General features: G+C 39.9%; 1 protein-coding gene across 5 annotated transcripts in view; it reads right to left on the bottom strand.

Annotated features, from left to right (window-relative positions):
* TLN2 (talin 2) overlaps positions 1-27,859 on the bottom strand; it is a 202,930-nt gene that overhangs the window by 147,676 nt on the left and 27,395 nt on the right. The window contains exon 1 of one of the 5 annotated variants that reach the window (XM_037396162.1): positions 11,801-11,819. The exons of the other annotated variants lie outside the window; for them this stretch is intronic. The gene's annotated coding sequence lies outside the window, so the exon portion shown is untranslated. Of the gene's footprint in view, positions 1-11,800; positions 11,820-27,859 lie in introns of those variants that run through there. 5 annotated transcript variants of the gene reach the window in all.

The raw sequence follows: 27,859 nt of genomic DNA, 5'->3' as shown, positions 1-27,859 counted from the left end.
CAGGTAATTATGTGAAATAACAGGTTTTCAAAAATGAGTACACAGCACTTTCCTCACCAGGGTACCATTCACACTAACAGTAATTTCTGACCTTTTACAATTTGGAATCTATGCTAACGTTAACCTTTCTTTCCAACCAGACAATCTGTAAGCAGTTTAACAGCTGTAAACAAGATGTTAAGCCTATTTTTCATGAGAACAAAAAGTGTAGCTTGCCTTCGAACAGTTGCAGTTCGCTGGTAGATACCAACACCTGAGCCGTGAACAAAACTCCATAGCGCCAGAGAGAAATTCTTCAGCATAGGGACTCTTCTATTCCCACGCTGTGATGCTATACACTCAGAATATCCAAATCTGTACTTGCACCCACATCAAAATTAATTAGATTTCTCATCTCTTTATGCTGACATACACTAAAGCATCAATTATTCAGCAATCCATTGCAAAGATTCACTGGTTCAGTGGAAGCTATTGAACCTCAGCATTTCCGTGGCAATGGAAATAACAGTATATTTGCATCATCTTTATGAAAAAGTGTTAATTCAACTGTCATAAGTAATTAATATTTAAAAAAAAGGGAAAAAGGGAACTTTACATTTTCTTTACTGTTAATTCATGAATCACACAGGCCTCAAACACTTCTAAACAAACATCTTTTACAGTAGGTTCACATTTCCCTTCAAGCTACTCATCCACGAAAGACGTATCAATCCAGGACGTAACACTGGCCCTGCTCCCAATCCCCAGTCAAGCTTTCCTCTTCAGGAAAACAAATTTAACCTTTATTTTTAACAACAACAACCACCCCCCCAACAATTAGGCTAGGTTTACAGTTAGATCAAAAAGGAATTTACAGCATAAGGCAATCCAGAAAAAATCCAAAGTCTTAGGCAATTAAAATGACTGCCTATTGCAATGGCTACAGTTTCTATATTTCTTCTCAAAAAGTTAAAGAAAATACATTAACAAAAACATTTTATTTAACTTGACTATGTGCATGGTAGATTTTAATGACATATAATATAAAACTATCACCAGATCCAGGTATTACATTAAAGTCCCTGTAGGAATACCTTGTAAGTAACAAAGGTAGTTGGTTCCACGTACTGACAGTTAAACCAACTGAAACAAACAAATCTATTTTATTGCCAATAATAATTTAAATATGTCACTTTTGAGAGACGATACAAGATTATAATCAAATTATGAAGTTATCTGTAATGTGAACACTTCCATTGTGAACGATGACATGAAATTCATATACAATGTTGCCAAAATGCCTGCAAATAAAGTAATTGAAAATATGAGTATTACTTTTAGGACTTAAGATTCCATGTCCAGGGTCAGTGCATGAGCTGAATAAGCAATAAAATAATGAAAGTAGTCTTTCAATAGACAGGTAAAAGAAAAAGAAAAAATAAGCACCACACCACAAGGTTGTTGTCGTTGGTACAATTTTTTCACAGTATGTTTCCAAGACAGGACATCTGCCATTCTAATGGTGTCATTCTCAAGCTGTCTATATTTAGCATAAAATTTGCCAGCTAAATGTGTTCACAACACAACTACAGCCCATTTACACTGCAGCAGACAAAGCATACAATTTACCTCTCTGGCACGACTAACAGGAACTCTGCCAACCTTCCCAATATATTCCTCGAAAGCAGGGCAGCTTTCTATTTGCATCCAAAGGGTTAGTATAGTACTGGTTCAGAAACTCCAGATACAAAGTGGTGGAAATCCAACAGAAATAAAACTTGGATTTGTCACTGTTATATTATCCTCACTGTTTTGCCAGACTGAAGAGATTCTTTTTGAAGAGCAGTGGTTTGTAAAAAAAGACCAAGTTACTGAATACTTAACTTAGGCAACACATTAACTATCCTGACAGTGAGAAACATACTGAATCAAAAATATGCTAAATAAGTCCATGTTTGCATATAAATTTATAATGTTTGGAAAGAGAAATTATTTTGAACTCAAACCAGAATGATCCAAACTCACCAAAACAAAACAAACTTAAATTGCACCCAATCTTTTTATTGGTATGCCAATAAACCTTTGATGTATCACCTTGTCCAGGTCCATGTGCATTACAGAGAATCTCCAGACAAACGGAGATTTGTCTCCCAAACCAGGTCCCAGACTTCCTCAGCACGAAAGCTGGTTATCAAAGGCAATGCAGCTACTCTGAGATGAGGAGATAAAAGATTCTGGGCCAACTCTGTATATGCGCATACATGTGCGTGTGTATGTATATATTGTTGTTACTTTAGACATGCAAACACACAAGGTCTTCACACTACACTTCATCACACAGGGGCAGCACACCCAGCATTTTCAACATGGTCAAGGCTAGAAGTTTTCAACAGAGAAAGCCCGACATCTAAGGTAAACGCCAGCTTGAAAACCCGCTCAGCAGTTGGGAAAAGACACAACTCAGGAAAACCTTCCTTAAAGCCCAAAGAGAATGTGGACAACATCCAGTGAATATTCCTGGGGAAGGAAAGTCTTTACTGTACTGCCCAGAAGGTGTACCTACTATTTCTCCTATTTCAAAACAAAAACTTTATGGTTGTAACTTCTAACCCTGAAGAGCTCACATCATAAAGCAGGGAGCTAAAAGTCTCGCTGTATTTTGCATTATATGCCCTGTACAAATATACTCCAACACTATTCGTATGATTTAGGCATTTCCAGAACAGAAGTCAGCCATAACTTTAGTTCCTCCTTGCCAGAATACTGTATTCATGGAAGTATTCTGTGCCTAGGAAATTCAAGTTAAAATTCCGTGAACATAATTCTAGCTATCATTCCGCTGTTAAAACAACATGTATTTCTGAAGAGCCAGCAGCACACACGTGTGCTGCCAAGTTCAGAGAGCTGAAGAAGGGGAGAATGTGGAGTCAAACAGTGTCGGATTTTGCAGTACTGGATAAAATGTATGTCAAAATGTACCAAGCTGCTAACGAACTCCACAGAGGCACCCAAATTCAAGTAACAACTATGAAATTGATTCATTGCTCTATTTCATTCTTGCACTCCAGAAAGCTATTCTTAAAAACTCAATTCCTTTAGACAAAATAAAAATTGACATACTGTGCCTGATCTTTAGACTTCACAGCTTAAGATACAGTTTTCTCCTAAAAAATAAAATAAAATAAATTGTCCCAATGAAAGGCCATTAATTTATCAAGACATCTTGAAAGTATTCTAACAATTTGCTTTCAAACTCCACAAATGAAAACTGTCTTCCAACAGACCACAAGCAGAAGGCTGTCCAGGGCAATCAGGTACCAAAACGCAGTTCTGGAAAGCAAGTTAGAACCTTCACTGTTTATTTATCATTATAGCTCTGTAACTTACAGTACAGCATCTTAACACCAATTGTTTGTAATTGCTGTGACTACTTAAAAGACTTGGAATTGAAATTATTTCCCTATTAAAAAAGTTTGATTTTCAAAATTCAGCAGTAAATACTGAAGTGTTCTCTCACAGTTTCTCCCTATAAAAACAGCCTTCGCAGATAACATTATCTTCTTCTGGGTATGAAACTACCAAAAAGGGGGGACACTATAATATCATTCAATGTCCGAGTTTCACATCACTTTAGAATTGGAAGTGCTAAATTATAGGAAGTCTCCACACTTTTTTTCTGCTACACAAACTATGCAGGTGTTCCTTATCTCAGCATTATCTATCTTTTCCCTCTATCCATTTCTCTAACCACATACAGAAACAAAGCTCAAAATTTCACCCCCAGGAAATCATTTCCTTAAATTTATTCCAGTAAGACAAAAATGAAATGTTATGTACTTAAAAACTAACTTGGTTTAGTCTGTTACCACCTCAGTATAATCTGTAATGAAAAAAGTAGACCTAAAACTGTTTTCTATAAACAGCAACTGCTAATTCAACTAGCGTGCATGCTTTAAATAGCTGGTTTGGGGTTCAAAATGCAATCATAAGCAGGCACTTGAGGCCCATGGACATCTTCCATCAGTGGAGGCTGTCCCTCCAGTCAAGGTCTAAAGACTGTAGAAGTTGAGATCAGAAATAACTTGCAGGGACCGTGGCTGACTAGAGCGGACGGGAAGCACATCCTTACCCACAGACATCACCCTCCCGCTCAGAGCAAGCCCGTTGTCACCAGCAGCTGTTCTAGACCTCTCCAGAGGAAACGTTCTTCGCTGAACAGATCACCAGTAATAAAGCTTTGTGTGAATTTCCGAGACAGCACTTCCTTGTTTTCTTGTATGCTTGAAGCGCATCTTCCTAGCACAATTACTTGGTATCAAGCTTCCTATACAGTATTCCAGCCTCAGCAATCTACAATTTTCAAATTGCTTTCGGCGCACTTCCCTCTCCAAACAACAGCTGGTTATGCAAGTCAGCGAAGCTGCATTAAACAAAGAAGCTGAGCAGCCACCTCCTGCATGAGGGGTTTGTCTTCTTGTAGAAGGTAACAGTCTGCTGGTACTATGGGGAGGGGTGGGCAGGAATTTAAAAGGCAGCTTTAATCACTACTACTTAGTAGAGTTCCTCAGTGACTTAGTCGCTCTGCAGAGTGTACACATAGCTGTTGTACACTATATGCATAAACCAGTTCTCTTTCTGCCTGATTCGTCTTGGAGGGCATAAAGTTAAAATTTCACAAAACCCAGCACATTTTTAACTATGCAGCTGCCAAATCAATTCTTTCCAATTAAAATATGCTTTCAATTTCATAAGGTCTTCCCACAGATATAAATCTTTCGGTCCCAAGTGCTTCCTGCCATTTTAATTGCTCCACTTCAAGTCCCCCAAAGAACAAAAATGATGCTTTGCAGCGTTCACAGACAGGCTGAGCAGCACTTACAGCGTCCTAGGGGAGAACGCTGTCTGGAATGGCTATTCAGATGGGGGAAGGAGTAGAGACAATGCTGATACATGAGAAATACATCCTGCTTATACTCTTCGTTGAAATCAAATATATGAGGAGCTCAAGCTCCTCCTCACTCCCCCCTCCCAGTAACAGAGAGAGACGTCTTCTCTTGACAGGACTAACCTTTCCAAGCACATGATTCTGGACTGAGGCAGTGTCCAGCCTACAGAGGAGAACATGAAATCACCCTTTTCAAGATGCTTTTGCTACTTCTAGCTATGTGGTCTTAGACAGTTTTTTTATATACCTAATCTATATTTGTTCAATAGGGTATGGAGCAAGTAAAGCTCCATCACGCTTCCACACTGAAAGAGTTTTGAACTAAATCAGCCCTCCAGCCGTGTACATGAGTTGTCTAACCCCAAATACTATCCTTTTCAATTGCTCCCCATACTGGAGCTACTTTAGTTTCAAATCTCCCTGCCTCACTGTGGTTCACCTTTGAAGTTAACTCCCCAAAGTTCCCTCCATGTGCCACCCCAGACTTCCATCGCCTTTCTGTCAAGAAACTGAAATCAGGTCACCTCAAGACAGTTTGCCAGAAAGTATTGTTTGCCTTTGCTCTCAAATAAGCTACTGAAATACTGCAAAAACTTGAAGTACTCCACAATATTAGTCACCCAGAGCTGGTTTCAGTTGTTTAACAGGACTGTAGACTTGCAACACCAGTGCCGCAGATAGAGCAATGCCCTCTGCCTGCCACTGAGACATGCAGGTGGCACGGTTGCCACTGCACACTGCAGGGTGGCATAGCTTAAAAAACAAACACCCCCACCCACCCCCCAAAAAAACCAACAAAAACCACAAACCCCAAAACACACCTCAAACCCGCAACAGGAAAAAAAACCCACCACATTTCAGCAACAAGTCAAGCTGTTTGTATGGAAGAGCAGACTGACTCCTAAAACTTTTAATAACAGAGACCCCAGAAAGATATATTTTCACTGACTTTCCATTCGTTGTCCTGGAGCTGAAGCCAAAAAACTCAAGTAAATCAAGCAATTTTCCTATCTGGTCTTTTTGAAACAGGTCACTGTGACACCAGTCTGCACAGAACGAAGGCTTTAGAATGGAAAAGGTGAAACATTGCATTCTTAGCTCCAGTATATATACAGCATTTCAGTATTTTCCAAGTGATACCCAACATTAATTCCAAAGGTTTTTTCATACACTGTTTGCCCAAGGGACTGATTCCACTGCATTCAGAAAGCACATCTGAAGTGTTTATCGCTTCCAGATTTTGAAAGGAGAAATTATTGCTGTAACTCAGCCGAGTTGTCTGAACAGCTCTGCTAAAGCCTCTGGTTTTCATCCCAGAGTCTCACTTCAGAATAAATATATTTCCTGTGCATTATTTCTCCAAGTATACAAAGCTTATATTCAAGTTTTACGCGGAACAATCCATTTGACAAGGAAGATGAACACAAACCAAAACTTACATTGCAGGCTACTTGAAACACATGCAAAGTATTTGGGAACTTGAGTTGCTGCATGTAACTCTCAAACCTTTTTGCCATTCTCTGCCAAAAACCTGAAGCACTACATCCAGAATTTGCACTAAAAGCAAAATTTGATAATCACGACCTACACCCAATTCTGCACTTAATGATTTTATTGGATCAAGCTAGCATAGGTGACAACTGACCTCACTGTCCCAGATTTGTGAATTATGTCATATAACAGAACAACAGCTAACACAGGTCTACTCCAGTTAATGATAAATGAAGTTGATGTATAACATTCAGATCTGAAGGTCTAGCAATCTAACAGCCCAGCTGCCAGCTTGGCCCTAGTGATCAGAGAATGGACACTAGTCATCGGTGCAAAAAGTTGAAACTTTTGCCCAGACAGCTTTTGCTCTCAGAAGGCACAGATCTTAAAATTAAAATGCAAAAGCCTAATAAGATTACAACTGATTGCTGAATAGAGTAACTAAAATACCTGCTTAGGAACGTTAATTTTGGTCATAGACCACAGGAATGTAAGAACCAACACTAGGTAAATGATTAACATGAAGCTATGCATAAGCCATTTGGATGAACAGGGGCAGTGAGCATGTCTATGACAACTGGTGATATAACACAACTGTATTTTGGTAGGTGGCATTTAGCAGGTCAACGGGCCAAGTGACACTGTCAGAATTCAATCTCCATCTTCATTACTGTGTTTCTAAATCTGCATTTCAGCTATTACATGGATTTTGTAACAAGCTTTAAGTGCTCCCCACTAAGCTTTTAAGTGACAGAATTCACTTCCATCACACTATTCTTTAGAAGCGAAGCTCCTAACTTTTCTGAAAATTCAGAGCAGCCAAGCTCAGGGATACAATGCATACAAATTGAGAAGTGAGGAACAATTCTGAGGTATTACTGAGCCCAGCAGTAGATAATAATAATCCTCCACGTAAACCACAATTAACAAGGCCAGATTTAAATAGTATGCAAGTTTTTTTGACCTACTACCTTGAAAGCAAGTACTTCAAAGAGACATAAATGCTTCTACAAATTAACTACCTTTTTATCAATTTACTCCAAGAGGAAGACAACTGCAAAATATCCTTTAACATTAAAATTTGGTTTGAGAGAATTCAGAACTGCTTTCTGGATTGACTTTCACTTCAGCTGCTCTCATGAATGATTAACACTCAGGTTTCCTACAACTATGTGCTACTGGCTCCTTGGACAGCACTTAGCTGTACAAGCAGATGGACAACAAGCTTTTGGAAGCAATTCTAGCCGAGAACATCCAAGCCAAACCCTGTTTCTGGATTGGCATGGGGAGGGGCATGAGGGAAGAACCACATTTCTGGCTGTTGTATTTACCACTTCGTACATTGCCTTGAACCTGCAAATGGCAAGCATTTAGAAAGGGCTAGTTTTTTCTTGGTGAGAAAGTGACAGGGAACACACATCAGTCTGAAGACACAGAAGATGACAGATCAAGTCTTATAGTTGGAAGTACCACCCTAGGATCGAGCAGAGGATTCAATGCTGTATGACCTTAGTGGACCTTAAGGAAACACACACAAGAGGCAGAGGAACCAAGTTTTATCAATGGAAAATAATCACTTCCACGATATCCAATTTTTTTGAAATATTTCTGAGTTTGGGGGGGTGGAGGTGGGGGGTTGTTGTCTCAGGAAAGAGACCAAGGATACAGTACCCGAAGTCTGGGGACAACTCCAAAATTGCCTAGAACTTCCCCAGTGCAACTGAGAAAAGGCTCGCCTAATCTGGCACTGTGTTCTGCCTCCTCGTTATCTTTACAGCTACAGAAAAAGCTGGGCAGATGGAGAGTAGTTTTCTCTTGACTGCAAAAGTCCCTAGGGACATGGATCCAGAAATGAAGGCTTAAGAAATCCAAGGAGCAGAAAAGATTTTTCACAGCAACCAGACAGTTGGAGAAGCAAGTAAAAAGCCCTATGATGGACAGTCTGTGTCTCTGGCCTTTTACGTTTCCTATCCAAAGGACACACATGTCTGAAGTGAATGAATTACTTTAATTATATTATGATACTGAAATTCCAGTCACAGGGAAAGCAGTAAAAAATGATGGAAGAAAAAAATCAAAAGTTTTCATCCTTTTCTGTCAATGATTTTCCCTAGCCATATAAGTATGATGTGTATGATCTTTGCATCCTAACCTGTTTGTGACATAGGCAGCAGAGAGGACATAAAGCAAATGGGAAAAAAAAATAATCATCTGATAAGTAATACTGACACACTAAAAATAAGAGTTTAAAGGAAATGCCTCTGTACAAAGGAAGTGTGTATAAGGCCGCTGTACAACTATTCCCAAGCAGATTTTAAAAACAAATGGGATGTCGTTTACAACAAAATTAAGATAACATAAAATACGTAACATTAATAGTTATATCTACAGGGAAATGTGTCTGAAGAACCTTCTGCCTTGACAGCTGTGGCTCAGTTGAACGGACTTGCTGCTAGAATCCTTCACACAAATTAGGCTTCAGGGAACAAAGGGACACCTAGCCATGGTCATCTGTTCAGCCATTACAATTCTGGGACAACAAAAGAGAGCTTAAGAATTTCAGAGATGGAGGGAAATGACACCTGCTATTGAGTTGCAAAGAGGACAGTGTGAAAAAAAACAGGACCTTGGCAGTTTGGGGTTTTTTTGACTACAAGGGAGCCAAATGCATCCTCACAAAAATGCAGTAGTTTTCTTCAAGATCATAAGGCAGCTTATCATTCTGCCAGGCACTTTTATGCTGTCTCTGTCCTTGAAGCTGAGTTTCCCTGAAGTTGTCCTCTTCAAGTTGCAAAAGAGGGTTTTTTTCCTTTAACTTCCAGCAGTGACTGCTCCACAATAGCTTTCCAATTCCACCCACCAGGCCCTCCTTTCAAACAACCACGTCTCAGGACATTTTCCAAGGCCTGCCTCTCACTCTCCACAGGGATTTACAAGTACTCCCAGCTTTGCCACTGGTCCAAGAAACAAGCAGTTATTTCTGTCGTGTGGTCCATCTCCACTGCTTCCTGAATGCAGTCACCCCTCTGAGGACCAGAACCAGTATGCTGTTGGCCTTTAAAAAGTGCCAACAATTACAGCAGAGATGCTCTGTCCTAAACTACCCTTTGAAGATGACAGCGTATTTGCAAGCAAGCAATACTACCTACTGTAGAATAAGGCTGAGCACTGACAGTAACTGACACCAGCAAAAAACCCCTCAAGTTACATTCTGCCTTCATGTCTTCCTCTGTGGTTACAAAAGCCCTGCTTTAATCCAGTTCTCCAGAACCAACTTGCACTTTAATTCCAGAGCTTTATTTCACAGAAGGCAGTGTGCACAGCAACATGAGCTTGAGAATGAGGAGAGAAGATATTTTCAACAACCAAAGCGCGTTTCAGCCACATGGTCAAATTCCAGCTGTGACTTTAGCCCAGTACAATTCAGTGGGGTGACACAAGCTAATACAGAACTTGGATTTAGCCCAGAGACTAAAATCCATGTCTCTGCTGCTATTAACTCTAAAATCGAAATTCTCAAAGGCCCCTTGCTCCAAATAAAATATTGCAGCAACAAGGAACCTCCTATAGTGAGACAGTTTGCAGAACAGTTCAGTGGACTACATGACACAGTCTCCCAAGGAATTTCTCCTCCCACACAAGCTGCAAGTTTGAATGATATTCAAAATAGTTATTATTCTAGAATTGCTGCAACTAAAACTAAGATTTGTAGACAATACTTAAGTCAGAACGTTCTTCAGCAAGTAGTCAAATTTACAAACAAAATAAAGTTTTAAAAGCAAAAGTAGCACTTGCAAGATAATTACTTACTGTGCTAATTGATACCCCCTAAAGATAACTGGAAACTTAATGTCTTTTACTAAACAACCAGGCATCCTGATCTCTCCCACAGTTTTTTTTTTTTCTTGGGAATCTACAGTGTTAGGTTAGAATAAAGGCTGACCTAAGAAGTCTTCCACTAAAGAACTGTTTGCAGAGGTTTTTTTGCTGTTAGTTGCTTGTTGGGGCTGTTTTATGGGGTGAGTGTGTTTCTTAAATAAAATTGTGGTGAAAGCTGTTTCTTTCTTACAAAATTACTTCTGAAAAAACAATGCATTTTGAATCAGAAAATACAGTGTTCTTCAACTAACAGCTTAAGTCTGGCTACACCATGCAAGGTAGTTTGTGTATACAGTCAGAGAGTTAACAGTTAAATAATCTGATTTAGCTTGGCCCACAGTGTGCAACAAAGGGGCATCAGAACTCCATCCCCTGACTATACAGCAGCTCTGCCCTGTTAGCTGTATTTCTACTTAAGTGTAAATGTTTCTGGTCAAACCATGTTTTCATGCAGGGGGCAAAAAAGGCCCAAACTGGCAAGCTCTATCAAAGATTAATACCTTTTTTACATTTTAATATGCTATGCATGCTTTCTTAGCATATTTTCAGATTCATTAAGCACATAAATTGAAAGTTATATTGTTTAAAGCCGCAGTTTAATCCCTTCTGACTCTGGCATGGTTTGATTTGCCTAGTTGCAGACTGAGCATCATGTGTGTGCCATCAGGGAAAGTCAATCAGCCACCCCTAAGGAACCCTCACTTCATTTAATAAGGCTCATGTTTGTGCTTGTCTCTTACCACGACGCTGAGCCACTATTTCAGCTAGCTTTTTTAAAAAGTGCCTGAAAAACAGTTTCTACATAACCCCTCCCTCCAGTGTTAAAAAGAAAACCAAACTCCTCCACCCTCTAGGAAGCTTTCTGTACTTAATCATATTAAGTCCAAGATCAAAAGCCACCGCTGTTATACACCTTTTAAGAACCAATAGTGCATTGAACAAAGCGCTGCGTTACACAAGTAATCTCGGACCTCAACTACAGACTCTAGTGGCCTTTCAACAACAACAAAAAAAAGTAGAAATGGAAGAGGGTAATTCTGGACAGGTAGCATGGTATACTTATCTACTGCCTTTTTGAACAAAATCCTTTTACATAATTTTTGCAATTACTTCCTTTGATTGCACAGAAAACCGCACAGATAATTATGAGCCTGCTTTTGCTGACCATCAATACTGACCATTAAGACAAGTCACCTCTGAAAATGTACAACTGCTTTGAACTGCTAATTATTCTCAGCATCACAACCCAGTCTGCAACATTTCCAACAACCGCTGGAGATTCCTCCATGTATAGTCTGGCACCTGGCGTTATTCCTTGCTACGTTTTCCAGTCCCATGTGCTCAGGTTAAGTATCTCCCAAGGTTTCCCATCAGGTTGTTTGCTCCAGCTTAGGAAGAACCTACAGAAATGGAATTCCCGAAGTGAACAGGAGAAAGGCGAGTGTCTACATTCAATAAATTTAATTAAAATTAAATTAAAGTACCGCATTAAAAAATACGGTTTACCTGGTGTAGCCATAAAAACATCAAAGTTGTCCTTATTTGCAAAAATTGATTTCTGAATGCTGGACTTCTGGGCTATGCTGTAAGGGTATATTTAGCTGCTGCACTACAGCTCTCATCTCAGATTACACTACTATTTAAGTCTAAAGAGCAATGCATGTGTTTGTAAGAACCGTTAAGAGTAAACATGCAGGTCCTAACAGTAAGATCGTGTGGACTAGGTTAAGCCTTGTAGAGATATAAAATTTAGGCATTACCTAGGAGGACCTGGACATCTTGTTTGTCACACTTCTTAGCTCCCAAAGAAACCTGTACTAATTCCTCAATTTAAGACAGGAATAGATTAATTGCTCTCCCTATCAGTGGAAAAAAGCCTTTCCAAGCAAGGCTGAGACAGAAATAGGGACATCATACTCTCAACAACTCCCAAATCACAGCTTAGTCCTGTGGTTTCCAAGCCCTTCACCCTTGAAAGGGCAACAACCCCCCCAAACCACAAAAGGAGGGGTATCTAACTGGGTACGCCTTCTGTGCACCCGAGCTAGGCCACCTCTCACAGCCTAACGCTGTGCTCGATGGTTTTGAGACTGGTTCAGCTGCCTCCCCTCTCTGAATTTGGAGAGGCATACCAATGCCCTTTCCAAAGAAACACACAGCCTTTGAGAGGACCAGTAATGAACGTGTAACCTGAAGGCCAAAGGGTAGAAAACAGTAGGGCTGAAGGGGAAAGATACTGGAAAGAGTCTGGCACCAATTCCCCCTTCTGTATAATGCTTTTGAAAAGACTGTGGCATCGATGTTTGGAGATAACAAGCTTGAGAACAGCAGCGCAACCACAGGAGACTGAACAAGCAGCAAACCACAATTTGGGGCTGTCAAAACAACTGCCTTATGCAAGTCAATCCATCGCAGAGTCAGCTTTTGCTGCCTTATCACCAGAGCCCCTGTCCGGCTCTTCAGTATTGCAGAAAAGCCCCCAATCTGCTGACCCATGCTCAGAGCTCAGATTCTTGGTTGAACCAATTTCATTTGGATGCAATGAGAGGAAATATGGCCCCTCACTTGTAGCTAAGTGGATGTTAGCAGTGTTAACCGAATCCTAGCCCTGTGTAGCTGTAGCTGCCAATGGAAAAACCAAACACACATGCATGATACCTTTAATACTACCAGCACTAAGTAACGACAGGAAAAGTACTCTGAGCATAGAAAACAGCTTACAAGACTGGACAATGGAAAAGAAGAACAAAAAATACTTAAAGTAACAAAAAAAATTACAGAGCTGTCATAATAAGGAAACTTGACATTTATGAAGTTATTCCCTCAAAAGCCTTCCTGTAGCAAGCAGGCAAAAAGCTAAGTCAGGCCATTCATGCTGCAAAAAGGAAAAAGCTGACGGCATGCAGGTGATGAACAAGCTAAGTGTGCTACGTGTGGAAGCAACAGTGGACACTGAAGGCAACAGCCAAGATCATAGTAGCTGCAGTGGTTTGTAAAGCAAAAGGTTGCATAGGTGTCTGTAGCACTAACAGCATGAAAGCGTCAAGTCAAATCCGAGGCACCTCAGTGTCTCTCATTCCAGTTAACTCTGTTCACCTCAAACAAAATTCTTATTCAAATATGATCCAAATCTGGAGTTCAACAGGCAAAGAACTTGATGCTACAGCAACTATGGCAATGAAAATACAGGTTTTTTAACTCAGGCTAAGTGGAGACCTGGCTGAACCTCCTGTTGAACTAAACAGGAGCACACAAAAATGAAATCAAGCCTCAGATGCAGGCCGAGAGTGACAAATCCATATGGACCAGTTTGCAGACACATGCCTTTTAACTACCTTCTCTGGAGGGTGAGCAAGTCTGAATAAGATCCCCAAACAGTTGTCAAAGCGAACAATTAAAAATTAAGGGTACAGACTCTCACTGAATGTAAAACCTGCTAAGTCTTCTGTCTGGTGAAGACTGGATTAGATGGATCCCTCAGTACTTCTATAGGGAAGAAAGGCTGCAGACACTTATTCCTGTTTTTCCACATTCAGCTCAACCATTGACAGCCACGTGTCAGTGTGGCTTCTACACCTCTACAGCCTGAGCTTCACATGCTATACAGCACCACATTAGTTATCTTGACAGTAGCACAAGCATAACATCAAAGCTCAAGTTTTAGAAACCCTGGCAGAAGTGCTACGGTCAGTTTGATTACAGGATTTTTACACAATCAATGCAAACTCACTTGTCAGAAACGGTATATAGTGGTTTTCCACAGCATTAATATATCTTCCATTTTTTTCCCCTTGCTTCCCTGACCACCTCCAAATGAGAACGTGTCTCCATGCTGCCACCACTCCTATGAGCTTGTAATCATTTGACCAACTTGAATATAAGCTGAAGACAACAGCAGCATGATTTGAAGCAGTTCACAGAAAAATCACTTAAATGCCCAAGAGACTATCCTAATCCGTACTCCCATTTCCTATGGAATCCACAAATATATTTAATTTGATTTAACTCACTCTGATCACTTGCTGGAACTCCAAGGACTATCCCATGGCTGGTGGTGTGTGCTAACAGCCATGCAATAAAAAACCATAAGACAGAGTGTATGGCACATGTAGCAAGGAAAGATGCGTGGCCACAAGGAAGTTATAGTGCTAGATAACCCAGAGAGCTTGAACTGCAACGGGCAGACCAAGGGATTAGCACACTGGACGGGAGATGCAGTAGACCTTTCATCTGCTTCCCATAAATCCCCTATCTGTTTGGGCAGTGACCAAAAAGTCACAAGTTTTTGAAAGCTAAAAGCAACAACATTCACCTCTGAAGAAAAGGCAACCTAAAAGCAGTAGTAGCAGTGTGAGCTTAAATAAAGCAAGCACTTAAACACCTCCTAGTTGTTAACAAGCTCAAGACATACAAGCAACAACAGATGAGGAAGCTATGCTGCTGGATAAGTGTTCATCTGCTGCTTATAAACATTTTTTCTTCAACTCAGAGACTTATGCCTTCCAGATTTTTACTCTGTACAGGCTACCTCATGCTCCGTCTCTAACACGTTACTGCTGTATGCTTTGTAATGTTTCCTGAACATGCTAAGGATTGACATTGCTGCTACAACTCACGGAATTTACAGAAGTGGCACACCTCTGGAATACCAGTAATGTTCTTTGTGGACTAGACTTTGTGGTACAGTTTACATTCATTTCAGTATCAGTCTAAAGCAGTATGCCAGGTCTTCCATATCTTGGCACTCCCAACAGTTAGAAGATACTGCACACGTAAATGTATGAAACAAAAGATATTAGTTACTGAAGGCTGTCTATGAAATAGCATTTATAGTCAGCAAGTTCTTTGTTCTGTTCTGGTGTATTTTCCAGAGGAACTTAATTTACAGTAGTGATGATCTGTTTCTCCCCAAGCTGTAATTCAACAGGCTTTGTTGCTTATTCCTCCCCAGGTTTTTTTGTCCCACACTCCAAGACAGTCCTAATATCATCTTTGTATCATATTTTTACCTTTCCCTTGTAAACCAGTAATTTTTTGTTATACTTCTCGTCATTTAGAGTAGCTCTCAGTTCCCAAACAAAAGTATGGGGGAAGAATTCTGTTTCAGATATTCTGGCAATAGGGAAGAGTCACAGTATCACAGAAGACAGTGTAACCCAGTCATGAAAGCAGCTTCTAGAACCAGCTCTTCTTAAGTCCACATATGCAATTCAAATCCAGTTTGGCATTTCATAACCCCATTCAAAATGAGAGATATGTAATCATTTAGTCAAGGCAAAATAATTGGAATAAAAAACTCATCACACAACACCTGCACACATAATTACTTAATAGTCAGCTTGCTTTGTTTTGCATAATTGCTTGTTAAATTGTACACTGGATTTTTGAGGTGGTGGCATCTTTAAATGCCTGACTGCAAAACAAAATTAAGATCCACAAGTATACAAAAGCAATCTATTCCTCAATTTACACTGAGCTTCCCTGCAAGAAGCTTACAAAAGTATATACTTATTTGTTTATCCAGCCAGGGAATGTTTTTATTGACAACCAACCATGTCTGTGGTGGCAATGCAGACTGGGTTCTAGGTTTAAAGTTTGCTAAGAGAGTTTCCCAAGATCTGTAAGGATCTTATGAAGTTCCCACCCATCAAAATCACAAGTTACAGAGATATGGAAAAACTCTTAAACTGCAAAGCCAGTTTCCGTAGCTATTGCCCTCTTCAGCTGGCTGCGCACAGGCAAAGCAACAAGTCATTGGTCTTGCAAAAGGGTAAGCAGCCACCTAGTTCTTGGGCAGCAATTAAATCTGCAGTGGAGAAATGGGGTAAAATGGCTCCTGCTACAGAGCCCTTTACACATGGGTAAAGTTTGTTCTATAAGGCTAAAAGGGAATATGCATAAGGCACTCCCATATCTTGAAAAATCTTTGAAGTCCTGAGTATTAAACTCCACTAACAGCTTCTTTATCTTACGTAATTTCAGACAACAGCTTATTTATACAATGTTGAACACTCCAAGTCAAGAAAGCACAGCTTTAACTCTGTTCCCTTCTCTTATCTAAATAAGATCTTTCTTTAAAGGACCCTTGATGATGAAAGGGCACTACAAATCATGGATGCATGTGAGTAGTTCCTTTCAGCCATTTCAAATACTGCAGCAAATGACCTTCTGAAAGCTGGAAGCTGTTGTAAGTTTCCTCCTGTTACCTGCACTTCTAGTTCCTGTACATCTCAGATTCCAGGAAAAGAACTATGTTGTTATGGGAATAAATGCAGTGACCATATACAAACAAATTTTCAATTATGCACTACATACAATAACTTAGTACTATAGTTCCAGCATACTTGGTAGCCCAGTGGCTCATGCATTTAATTAGTGCAGCCTAACTTCCCACACAATTTTAATATTCCTGAAGGGGTAGATTAATTTAAAAATGCAATCAAAGTTGCACTTTAAAATATAATAATGTTTCTCCATTGCAAAAAATAAAGTCTAATGCGTAAGTTATTCATCTTGGAAGCATCAGGATACCATATCTTTGGATTGTATTATTTCATTGCCACTAAAATGTTTATGCTTTCCCTCTCTCTCCCCTTAGCCATAAAATGCATCTTGTTCATTTATTTAACTTTGTCAAAGCAGCTCTTTTGAGCTCAATATTTCTTTATACATTTTCAAAAGATAACTAACTTCTCATCTATTTATTTAAGAAGATAACAGCCTCTGGCACATCCTGAAATTAACCTGTCAGAACTGCTTATCTATTTATTGGAGATATGGAAAGCATATACAAGGAAATACCCTTCTAGTAAAAGAGAATATTTAAACTGAAGTTCTCTCACAAGTTAAAATGAAACAAACACACCTACCTCTCAGAAAACCAATTTTCTCCATAAGCTAGGTCTCCATCATAAACATTTCTAGGAGAAAATACACATCTAAACCACTTCAACTGCTCTCCACCTAAAGCAGAAATCAGGGAGCCATTTAATGAACCATTAACAAGCCCATCAACAGTTTAAACACAAGTTATACGCCCAGAAAGATAACAGATAAGCAGAATAAGCAGCCTGAACCTGCCACAGAAAGTGGAGCCCATTCTATATGGGAAAAAATGAAGCAAGGGGAAAGGAAGGGAGAAAGCCATCAGCTCAACCCCCCACAAAATCCCACACCACCGCCCCCCCAAAAAACCAACCATCACACACAACCAAGCAACAAATACTCATTTCTGTGGCTGCCTTCAGAAGTAAGGACCTCTCGGACTGAACACGAAAGCTGCTCTGGAGCAGGTGTTAGAGAGATTTTGGTGATGACAAAGCAGGGAGAGACTGGAATACAAGCAGAATGCTATATTGGGATATATAAGGATAAATATAAGTCTTCCAACAGTTCTAGAACAGGAACACACAAAAAAAATTACATTGCCAATTTGCAAACTGCCTTCACCTTTGTGATACTTAAAAGTAAAAGCTGTTCACATTCTAAAGAAGAAAGTGTTGATTTTGAGCAGTGAGACTAGCAAATGTGGTTTCCTGAAGACACAGTGCCTTTCTCCTAACACTTCTCTCCCCCAATAATTCTATTTGTTTCAGATGCTACTCTCCCCCCCAGTAATTCTAATTCCTTCAGGCCCTACATCCCTGTGACATCTTCTTCCCCCCTCAACAAACAACTTTTGCAAGTGCTTCCATGCAAGCTGAAACTCCACATAGCACGAGTAGCCAGCTACAAATCATTTCAGGTAATACTCAGCAGCGAAAAGAAAATTTGTAATAACGTACAATACTCAAGAGATGACACGTCAAGACAGAAGGGAAAAATGAAATTCAAACAAAATGAAAGATAAAGCAGCTGAAAATACCTAAGAGAACTAAGAAACCTCAGAAAATTTTCCAGATATTGCCATAATAATAATGAAGATGACTGATAAGCCAGATGTCCCACTTGCCAAGTCTCACAGAAGTCCAATACCAATTTCAAAGCCATATAAACTGGCTTGTTTTTCTTTGAGAACACTACACAGAGATCTAAGGGGAAAAAAAAAGTAGAGAGGTAGACAACTTTGGAATAACAGAATAACAGGAATAGGAATAAGAATTGTTAAAATCTGGACAGATGCAAAATCAGTGTCAGGCCTTCCTACTTAAAAGCATATGAAGAACAAAAAGGTTCAGAGAGTGTGAACACACTGGTTCACATAAAATTTATACGATTTAATACCTGATTTAACTATGAAAAAAAAATATATATATATTTAATTTTTTTTTTAAATAAAAGAAGAACAATGCCTTAGTTTTAACTTCAAGACAAATATTTCAAGGCCTGTTCCAAGGGGTCCTTCCCTACTGCCAGAAAAGGCAAAGGAACACCCATTTAGCTTTACAACAGTCTGCACAATTTGTTACAAGCTTTACATTTCCTCAAATATGGATTGACACAACTTTCTAAAACTCATAATATTGAGGTTTGCTTTATTATGCTTTATAAACTGGCTCTGCATCTTACAGTACAATTTACTGCAGCAACACTGAGCAGTTCTCGCAGAGTTTCAATGTACCTCACAAAAAGAACCTTTAGAATCACCTTTGAACCATGCACCCCTTTTAACACACTTCATCAGGATAGTCAGCACAAAAACATTAAACCAAAAGTTGCATATTTTGTAGTCATATCATCCAGCCAGCTACTGCCGTTGCGACAAACTATGCTTGTCAACAGTATACAAACACATAACCTGAGGCTGTAGTAAATTTTTTAAGAAGTTCAACAACCAGATATTGGCAAACTTCCTAGAACTCAGTCTGACCAGAACTCAAGGACACTTTGGCACCACTGTGGGATCAGTGATGTAGCAGAAGCCCTACCTGCAATGAAAAATGTTTCAGTTGCAACTCAAACTTTGCTTATGATCAACCTTTTCAAGCCAAAAAGCCAAGTAATTTGGGAAGCTCTGCCTGAACAGCAATCTTATCCTTGGACTGGTGCAGGTTGGCTAACTGAGTATGTCAAGCTGAACATCCCCCGCTCTGTAGGAGAGGCCATTTTATAGCTCTCTCCTCCCCCCTAAAAGCAGTTTCGTTTTCGTCAAAAAAAAACACAATACAACAAAAAGTTAGCATATAATTAAGATTTGCTACAGCCTATTTAAATAAACTAAACCTAGGGGCTTGTAAGAGTTAATCTACGAATACACACAGTGAGAGAAGAAAAGAAACAGAGCAAGTAAGATAGAATTTTCTTTTTTTTTCCCCAGTATTTCCATTGTCTTCAAATCTGGAAAGTTTCAGTGTTTATCTCAGTGTTTGGCGCATTTAAAAGTCAAGAGCTTTAACCCATGATTTCAACTTAATGTAAGTCTCAAAATATCAGTTATTTCCTATTTGCACAGTAAGTGTCAACACCTGAAGATAATTTAATATCCATCTGCAAACTGAACAGTGGAGCAGTTCAATCCAATCAACCATTCTTGACTTCACAGCCCAGTAAGAAGAGCCAGAGTTCTGAGTTCAGAGACACAGACATGGGATATAGTAATTCATCAAAAAAAGGACAACGTGGCAACTATGAAGTTGATTAGCAAGCAAGATCCACAGTCCAAACTCACTATTTAACTGTTTCACTATCCAGCATGAAGCATTTTTAAACACCTGTTTACATTCTCTGAAACAGAAGAGCCAAACCCTCCTTGCAATAGCTGGGATCATTAACGTATACATAGTAAAAGCCCCGAACATGAGCGGTACTATTGGCAGGGCAGTAAGCAGCTGAAGCAATCTTCAGAGGTGAAAATTCCAGACAAGTTTGGGTGTTTGTGCTTCAAAATCAAGCCAGTGTCAAACTCAAGTTAGTATTCAAATAACTAAATGTAACTGATACTGATAATCAGCTGTATTGACAAAAGAAAGTCCTGTCAATGGAGACAGGAATGTCAGTGGGAAAACCAGTGAATTTTACTTACACCTGAACATTCCTGTGCCTAGAAATAGCTTCAAACCAAACACTGGGAAAGCAAGGAAAAAAGTTAAAATGCCTGTCACATGAGGACGAAATCTCATTCTCAGAGCAAGATAACTGATGAAAGAAATCAAAAGATTCTCTCAAAGGGAGAAGTGCAGTTTCCAGCCACATTTGAACGACATCAGTCATAACGTCTGAACCACATTTTGATTCTTTTCATGTTTCTGTCTCCAGTCATAGTAAGTTGACTCAATGATAAAAAATAATCTAGCATTTCCCATTTTTGAACTATACATATACATTTTGAACATACAAGAATATGAAATCCTTGTAACAAAACCAGTTTTTCCTGTTCAGATATTTTTCTAGAACCCAATTATTGCAGGATGATGGGTGTTTGAAATACCACGTAGTGTTTCACATGGCACTCCCAGTAAGGAGCACACTGATCAATTGATCTTGAGACAAACACTTTTTTTTTCCCTCCAGTGTTCTTGCTAGAGCATTTAGTTCAGCAACCATTAATTTCATTTTCCATTCCTCTACAGATAATACCATTTTCTCCAGAGTATTTGTTCAAATGGTGAGAACACTAGTATAAGGTTAAACACCACATATACTACATGATGTCCTGTCAAAGATGAAATACGCAGCAGCAAACTCCAGACTGTCAAATTAAATCTTATCATATGCAGTTACTTTGAATGTTTCCCTATTCTTCCTCCTCCTATTGATACATTTATATAAGTTATGCAGTCAAACACTTTCTCTAAGATACTAAGTCAGTAAAATAACAACAGCCATCAAAGAGACATACATTTTATTTACAAAATTTTCTCCTACCTTTTTTACCTTCATTATTTTTTTAAGGGATACTGATGTAAAATGCAGTTTTAAGACAGCAGTGCCTAAACTTTGATTACTGATCAGCTGTATGTGCTAATCACCACGGGCTAAGTAGTATAAAATAAATGATGCCACTAGCCACCTGTTTTGCAAGGCTTCCTAAAGCACACACATCATCACACTAATTAGTACTATCTGTCTTTGAGGTACGTAGAACTTCAGATGACAGCAGAATATTCCCCCGTACCACCGTACTTACTAGTTCCTTCCTGCCAATCTGGGATCTTAGAATACTGGAACTGGTCAACAAGACAGTCCAGCAGCAAGCAAGACCTAGGTGTTAACTCACAGCAGAGCACTGTTGGGGGCTGGGGGGAAGGCATGGAGAGAAAAAAAAACAAAACATTTTAAATATTCTACCTAAGCAAAGAGGTTAGGGAAACCAACAGCATGTGCTGACACTGCTCTTCAGAAAGACAGACACACCAAGCCAAATAAAAAAAACCCAACGCTTGAAATGTGGCAGCGAAGTGACCCATACTTCAGTCCTTCAGAGTGAAGTTAATAACAAACCAGGGCAGCTCGTATTGCAGAATTTAGCTGGAGGGACCTGACAGCAGCAACTGCTATCCAAACATACATAAGCTACAGCAAATCTAATGTTTGATCAAGAATGTGCATATTGGAGAAGTGTAGAGAAAAAGGAAAGTCCTGATAGATAATTTTAAGATTTGCAGTGTCACTATTTCTATCACTCCACACTTGTTTGTAGACAAACTATAATTATTTTCAAGATGACTGTTGTAAACTATGGCAAATCTGTGACTCTTCAGGCACCAAAAAGTTGTTTGTGAATCCAGTTTCTATTTAAATGCCAAAGTTATTTGTCCTTACTGACATCTGTGAATCCAAAGGTCACAGTCTGAGGCTGCCAAACCCTACATTTTGGCCAAATCATAACAGAGTACCTTTAAGAAATGCCATATTTTACATACCTTTTAAAGATCCCATGTTTTATTCTCATGCAATTTACCCATTCAACACTGACATCTTTGGGCTAAAACTTCACATAGCAAACTAAGCAAAAAAGTTACACTAGAGCCAGCAAAGGAGTAAATATTACAATCAAAAGAAAGATTTTCATTCTACATGAATGTTAGAACATTTGTGCTAAGGTGTTAATTTGAGGAGAAATACACCATGTAAAGTGCTTCTTTCTGAACCTCATCTCCCTTTCAAATAGCTGAAATTCAGATGGATCTAACAAATAACATTTCTTATTTTAGTACTTGCCTTTGGAACTTTCAACACGCTCACAAAGTTTTTGAGAATTACTTGCAGTGTTTAAATAGAACTCAAAAGCTGCTCATGGTATTATCCAATGATGCAAATACACATGCAACTATATATATGCATGCAGATACACAAGATACACAGTGTACCTTTTACTCCTGACTGGTTTCATTACTCCCAACCTCAGTTATGAACATACCACTACAATATGCTCTTTGAGGTTCCAAGGATTATTTCACATGTGGTTAACTTTTCACAAAAAAAATCTAGGAAATGAAGTCATTTGTTGGTCTTGAAACTACAGCAGCCGTCATTACCATTCATTTTAACACTGCTGCTCATCTGTGTAGTAAAGCTGAACATTAAAAGACATCAGTTATTCACAGCACGAGTGCCTGCCTGCTTGACCTCCAGTGCAGAAGGGCATCAAAGTCCACTATTCAGGGTAATCTACAAAACTTATGAAAGTAATGTAAAATATCAGATCTTTTCCCATCAAAAGGGAAAAAGCTAAAGTGTATTAGTAGCTTTTCTTCAGTTTTAAGGCTTAGCAGCAGGAGGTACTTCATAGACATGGACAGATGATTTTAAAGCCATTTCCTATCAAAAGTTTACAGATCAGGGCAATGATAATTTTATCTAAGAAAACTGAAGGTATGCTAGAAATAATCTGGGATTCAAACCAAACCTACACTGTAATCTATTCTTAGGTAACTATCTTATCTTTAGCCCTTACTGGAACAACTGTATGCCTGCCAACACCAGACAGCAACCTTACTTTATCTCTTCTTCTACAAATTCCTCTGTTGCATGGTTTGGAATCACCAATATAGCACAGAGAAGGCCTAAATTAATCCTAAAAAACTGACTCTCATATATCAAATAAATATCTCCAATTGTAACTGAAAACTGCATGTGACTTGCCTACTAGAGTAATGCTAAGTAGATATCAACTTACAGCCTAATGATTTGACATATTTCCACATGCATCAATAAAGACATTTTTCATCTTTTGATGATTTAAATCTTTAAGACAGACCAGATCATCCCTCATCTCTGTACTCAACTGGTGCAAATATTGAGCCAGCGCTCTAAATCCTTCTCTGCAACTGGGTTGATTTTGTAGATCAGCAGTAGCAGCTCTCTCCTAGAAGCACTGCCAGTTTCTGTTCTGGAGGAAGAACTAATGATATGTATGGAAGATATTTTTGGCCCTACAAACCTGTACCATCCTAGTGCCTCAAAGGGAAATTCTCAGTGCATCCATTCTGTTAATATGAGTGGGAATGAGAGGAGCTTGTGGCACAGGGTACAGTCCAAGACAGACTGGAATGCCCACACCCCCACATAAAGAAGTGGCTCAACAGGAAGCTTGTCATATAAAGGATCTTAACAGTTAAGCCACCCCAATCATAATTTGCCCTATATCTGCAATTACCTCCCAGTTTTACTACAAATAAATTGTTTTCTTTGAGTAGTCCAACCACTAGTAAACTCCCCCTGAACAGCCAAAAATATTGCAAGGAGTGTCTTCCACTCACCACACTTTCATTCACAGCATGTTACTGGTGCAGACAAAGGTCACCAAAAGAAATGTGACAGCAGCAGTTAGCGTTGCTTAGCCTTTGCTCTGCCACATGGAATAAAAGCTGGCCACTCAGCCTGAGCTGCACCAGGGCTTACCCCTGCTTACCCCCAGCAGCCCACACAGGCATTCACCTACGTAACTGGTTCACACTAACTGCACCTGCTTGATCTTGAAGTTGCCTTTCAGACTGGTCTGCTAACAACAAGTCAGGTGAAGTTTTCACTGCAGCTTCTTCAGGGACTTGAACAGGGTATGCCACACAGGTATCCCTTTTAGCATTGCAAAATAAACGTTATGCTTCCATGTCACAAAGAACAAAATTATTCCAGGTGCAGGAAATACATTTCTGTCATCTTCCAGGACTGGAATACATGATTTCACATTTACTTAAAAAGAAAATGCTAAGTCACACACTAATTAGGTTTTTTCCCCCTAATGTATTTGACAGCTAACAGCACAAATTACTGGCTTTTCTACTGCAGCAGACTCTTCTAGACTGCCAGCAGCCTGGAAGCAACCTTGAACATCTGCCTTACAGGTTACTTGCTCAGACTGACAGCAGTAGGCACACCCACCTGAAAAACCTGCTATAAGTGTTCAATGCTCCAAAGACTTTCCAAGACTTTTTCTCCCAAAGATAGACTAGTCTGTCTTCCCCCCAAAAAAATGCTTACAGAAACAGCAGCTGTCATTTCCGTCATCATCAACAGAAGAGACTCACAGTAACACCTCTGAGAAAATTTTCTGTCGCATTCAGCTTGAAAATTTGGCCAGTTTGAATTCAAAACGTTAAGAACGGGATTCGAAATCATGCTGTCTTTTTTTAAGAGTTTGCACTGACTTTATCTATCAGTTACACAGTGCTGACCTACCAGAGATACTAGCGAAACAGTACCTCGGAGCATCAAATGCCATGTTGAATTCTGAGGTCTCAGCACTACAACTGTAAGACTCCAGCAATGTACTGGATGAGATCTTTGGAGAACGCAACACTGCCAGCACTGTTGTAGTGCTGGAGGAACTTGCTGCACTTCTGTGCAATTCTCACGAGACTGGTTGTTCCCAAAATAAGAAACTATGATCTCTGTATTTTTAAGATACAGTAATATGCTCCAAAATTCCACAATGAACACTGAGAAATCCCTTCTGCAGATGTGGTGCTCACCACAGATAAGGAAACAGCAAGGCCCTGCAGTCTCTGCACTTGGATACTAGCAGCAGGCTGTAAATAGGACTGGAAGAATATTCAGATTCTTCTCTATGACAGCTGGGTTGAATTTAAAGATGCTGCAGTCTGTGCATGTCAAAGTCCCTGCAGCACTGAGTAAAAACTACTGCTCAGACCCAGCTTTCAAATAGTTACATAGAGCAAGAAAACATTGCCCAGGCACTGAACATCGATAAGCTAGTCACTCACTAGCTTAGATTCATCTCAGTGAAGTACAGATGGGTAACACAAAACCGATCCCATTTACACGCAGTTCAGATAGTTAAATCTTCTCTGACTGATATTTACACAAATACTCTGATCAGTTGTTGCTTTCCTTGGTAACAGGAACAAAGCTGGTGGTTGTTACTACTTCTAAATCTGATGACCCTAAAGTAACCCAACATTAGCCTTGTCTCAGGAGATAGCTGATGCTCTGTCAAGATAATTATACCTTACTAGTGTGCCTAGCCCTCTACAATCTCCTGCAGTTTCACACAGGAGGCACTAATCCTTGAAATACACGATTTATGCACAGAACACGTAAGCCGTGGCCTTCGCTGCAAGACTGGCTAAGCAGAGATGGAGTAGCCTCCTTCAGGTAGTTTAGAGATTACTGCGGAGCACTGAAAAAAACATAACTTCAGTTGTTTCTTAATCTCAGCAACTGAAGGTAGAAATATTCCTCTCTCCCCTTCATGTCAGACAACAGCCTTCTATCAGCATAAGGGATTTGATTTCCATGTGGATCCAAGATTTTCTAGGACAATCAAATGCAATCTCATGGCCAACCAGCATGGTCAGCATCGCCAGAACACAATACAATAAAACAAACTGGAAAAAGTTCTGGGCTGTATGGGAACTTTAAAGAAACCTACAAGCACTAAGAGATGCTTTAGTTAGATTTTCTGCTACCATTTCAACCCTTCTTCCATGACATCCAAGAATAACAACAGTTAATAAACAATATTATGAACAAAAGTATGAACAACAAGTTCATACCAGGAAAACTAAGACTTTACATCCCTAGGTACATGCATATACACATTTAAGATGCACTTGGCAAGCCATTATGCAGTGAATTCAGGTTTATTAATACGCACTTAAAAGCACAATGGGTACTGGCATTAATGACGCTGCCTGTAAAGCATTGTGTATAATCTTCTTAGCCTCTAGCGTGTTAAAACAATGTGTCACAGCACTGATCAGTACTGGTTAACTTGTTTCTTCTATTGACCCAAAGCTTGTACTAAAAGTCTATGCGTGCAGAACGGATATAAAAATAAGTCATTCTGTTACCTTTCACACAAAACTGGCCCTCAAGTGCAGAAAACAATGCTTAATTAACTTTTAATTGACAAAATTAACGTAGTACACTGGATGTTTCCAAATAATTTCAACAGAACAAAAGTCAATCTACATTTGCATGGCCTGATGTATTGAAGTATGTTGCACAGTAATTATATTTTATCCAAGTTATTAAACAGCTATTAGACACTTCAAAAAAAAATGCTACATGAAAGTTAAATTAAGTAGAAAATTCTGCCCATGAACATGTGTCAACTGAGGTAAGAAAACTCAATTTTAAAAGAAAAAAGCTAACTGCTTGTAACTTTAATTGCATCAACAAATTTGCAGCTGCTCAAATTCTGATGTGCAATGCCAGTTGCAAAAGCCTGCAGCAGTATCATTCGATCCTACCAAGTGTGACATACACAACTAACTGCAAGACAATCAGGTCATTTAACTGATGCTTAAACTATCATTTCTAACCTTGCCCAAATCAGAAGGCTAAGTTGTAATTGGTACCATAACATCACCATCAGCATATACAATAGCCTTTGAGATAAATTCTAAAACACTCAACCAACTTCCTTGACAGTGGCCAGGATGAGTCCAGGCAATGAAATACGGTTCAGAAGCATCAGCTCTTCTGGAGCAGACACTGGGTGAAGCTGTGGTGGGTTGACTTTGGCTGGAAACCAGGTGCCCACCAAAGTTCTGTCACTCCCCTCCTCAACCGGACAGAGGAGAGAAAATGTAACGAAAGGCTCATGGGTTGAGGTAAGGACAAGGAGAGATCATTCACCAGTTACGGTCAGAGGCAAAACAGACTTGACTTGGGGGATTTAGCTTAAATTTCTTACCCATCAGAGTAGGATAATGACAAATAAAATCAAATCTTAAAAACATTTCCCCCCCATTCCTCCCCTCTTCCCAGGTTTAACTTCACTCCTGATTTTCTCCACCTCCTCCCTGGGCAGGGGAATGGGGGTTGCATTGAGTTCATCACATGCTGTCTCTGCTGCTCCTTTCTCCTCAGGGGGAGGACTCCACGCTCTGCCCCCGCTCCAGCGCGGGGTCCGTCCCACGGGAGACGGCCCTCCGTGAACTTCTCCAGCGTGAGCCCTTCCATGGGCTGCAGCTCTGCACACGCTGCTCCAGCCGGGTCCCTCCCAGGCGGTGCCGTCCTGCAGGCACAGACTGCTCCAGCGTGGGGTCCCCGGGGGGCCACCAGCCCGGCCAGCAAACCCGCCCCAGCCCGGGCTCCCCTCCCCACGGGGCCACAGGTCCTGCCAGGAGCTGCTCCAGCGCAGGCTGCCCCACAGGGTGCCAGCCCCCTTGGGGCACCCCCTGCTCCGGCGTGGGGCGCTCCCCGGGCTGGGGGGGA

Source organism: Falco rusticolus, chromosome 7, assembly GCF_015220075.1.
Source record: "Falco rusticolus isolate bFalRus1 chromosome 7, bFalRus1.pri, whole genome shotgun sequence".
NCBI lineage: Eukaryota > Metazoa > Chordata > Aves > Falconiformes > Falconidae > Falco > Falco rusticolus.
This window is presented reverse-complemented; position numbering and strand designations above follow the sequence as displayed.